The 2500-nt window shown below is 44.9% G+C and overlaps 1 pseudogene; it reads right to left on the reverse strand.

The window, feature by feature from the left end:
- Positions 1-1715: 1715 nt before the first annotated feature.
- The window catches only part of LOC126436014 (large subunit ribosomal RNA), a 3214-nt pseudogene continuing 2429 nt past the window's right edge, over positions 1716-2500 (reverse strand).

Consider the following 2500-nt stretch of genomic DNA (forward strand, 5'->3'; position numbering starts at 1 on the left):
TATCAAAAGCACCCGCAATGTCTACCATGATGGCAATGGCAAGCTTACAGGGAGTTTCATCCACAATATTTAGTGCTTTGTTGATGGCGTCCTCCACGGATTTCCCTTTACGGAAACCGAATTGACACTGACTCAACCCTGACAGCTCCCTGTGTGACTGCAATCTGTCACATAGAAGACGCTCTTGAACTTTTGCCAAAGTATTTATCAGACATATAGGACGATAACTTTTGGGTTCCACCGAACTTTTATCCTCCCCTTTCTTGATTATTACTATTCGAGCAATTTTCCAAATCTCCGGCACCCTACCTAAAAGTAATGCATCATTTAATAGGGTAGTTAAGAATGGTACAAATTTAGTCACCATCATATGTAAAACCTCGGCAAGTACACCATCAGGGCCAGGTGATTTACCCTTCTTCAATCTATATACTGCTCTCACAACTTCTTCTTGTGCAAACGGGATAACAGGAGTGTCATTAAGATATTCTTCACTTAAAGCCGTCCTCAAATCATTGTGCTCTTCTGTATCCTCATTTATGCAATCATCAGGTAGGAGTGTCTTCAGCAGATATTCCGCCGAGTCCCTCCACCCTAATGTCATACTACCGTCACTCTTTTTTAGGGTTGACAGAACCACAGGCGATTTCACTTTCTCCGTTAATAATCTATATGGTTGTCCCCACATATTGAGTTGCATATATGTTTGTAAATATCTCTCCCAATGAATTCTTTTAGTCTCAAACAATCGGTTCTTATATTTTTCTTTTACTTCTCTATAGACAGTTAACCGTCTCTGCCTTTCCAGGTACCCTAGCGACCGCTGGTAGTGTCGTCTAGCAGCCCTCATTCTTCTTCGTAGGTTTTCCAATTCTGGCGTCCACGGCATCTCCTGTACTCCCTTACCTTTATTTACTGGTATCGCTGCTCGTTGTGCTTCCTGAAGCAACGCAGTTAATGCATGCGCCCTGAAGTCTACACTTCCTACAACGTTATCCAGAGGATTTGTATCCATAATTTCCCTCATCCTTTTCCAATTTGCACGTTTAATATCCAGTTTTATGACCGGTTCTAAATCTTCACTTTGGCCTCTTACATTTTGAGAAGTAATATCTACAAATATTGTATTATGATCACTAGTTGTACAATGTTGTCGAACAGTCCATTCACTAACTTTACACATAGCAGCTCTATTCACTATCGTCACATCTATGTTCGTTGAAGCTCCCGCTCTATTTTCAAAAGTGCAAGGTTGTCCAGGTTTATTAACTACAAAAAGATCCATTTCAGCAATAACTTCTAACAGTTTTTGACCTCTTTCATCTGTTTCGTTACTATGCCAGACAGTAGCCTTAGCATTTGCATCTGCAGCTAGAATGAAGTTATGTCTTTGCCCACACAGTGCCGCAGCCTTCACCTTGTCAAGATAGGGTTCTATTTCGTGAGAATACTGCATGTATATGTTAGCGATTATCCACTTAGTAGATCCATCGGTAGCCTCGATCACTACACAGTGTTCATCACACAACTGCGCTACTTTTGTGATCACTATTGATCGATTTAGTACTATTATCACAGATAAAGGCACTTCAGAGCCCGATATTACTATTACACTAGGATCAAAATGAGTGACTTTTCCATTTCTTGTATGTGGCTCCTGAACACATATCATGTCAACCTTCGTCTCCTTGGCTACCCTCTGCACCTCTGCCATGACCAGCTTGCTTCTCATAGCGTTAATCTGCATAATTTTCATATTACGGCTTTCTGGTATATACGTAGCTTTTAGAAGTCGGCAGAGACCAATCGAAATAGACACGCCCATACGCTTTAACAAAGTCTTTATATAAACGCTCTAAATCAAAGTTTTCCTGTCTCCGATTGTAGACTTGCTCTACTAAGTCACGCAGTTTATCGACATCTGTTGGAAGATTATTACTTTTTAAAACAATTCTATCTACCTCCTCCGCAGTAGATAGGGACAGCGGGAATCTCGTTAATCCATTCATGCGCGTCACTAATTAGATGACGAGGCATTTGGCTACCTTAAGAGAGTCATAGTTACTCCCGCCGTTTACCCGCGCTTGCTTGAATTTCTTCACGTTGACATTCAGAGCACTGGGCAGAAATCACATTGCGTCAACATCCGCTAGGGCCATCGCAATGCTTTGTTTTAATTAGACAGTCGGATTCCCCCAGTCCGTGCCAGTTCTGAGTTGATCGTTGAATGGCGGCCGAAGAGAATCCGCGCACCCGCGCGCCCCCGGAGGAGCACGCTAAGGCGGACGCGGCCTCGCAGCAAGGAAGATCCGTGGGAGGCCAAGGCACGGGACCGAGCTCGGATCCTGCACGCAGGTTGAAGCACCGGGGCGCGAACGCCGCGCAGGCGCGCGCATCCTGCACCGCCGGCCAGCACGAGGCCGACCAACGGCGAGAGCAGACCACGCCCGCGCTAAACGCCCGCACTTACCGGCACCCCTACGGCACTCACCTCGCCCAG

This window comes from Schistocerca serialis, unplaced genomic scaffold (genome assembly GCF_023864345.2).
Source record: "Schistocerca serialis cubense isolate TAMUIC-IGC-003099 unplaced genomic scaffold, iqSchSeri2.2 HiC_scaffold_1225, whole genome shotgun sequence".
Lineage (NCBI taxonomy): Eukaryota > Metazoa > Arthropoda > Insecta > Orthoptera > Acrididae > Schistocerca > Schistocerca serialis.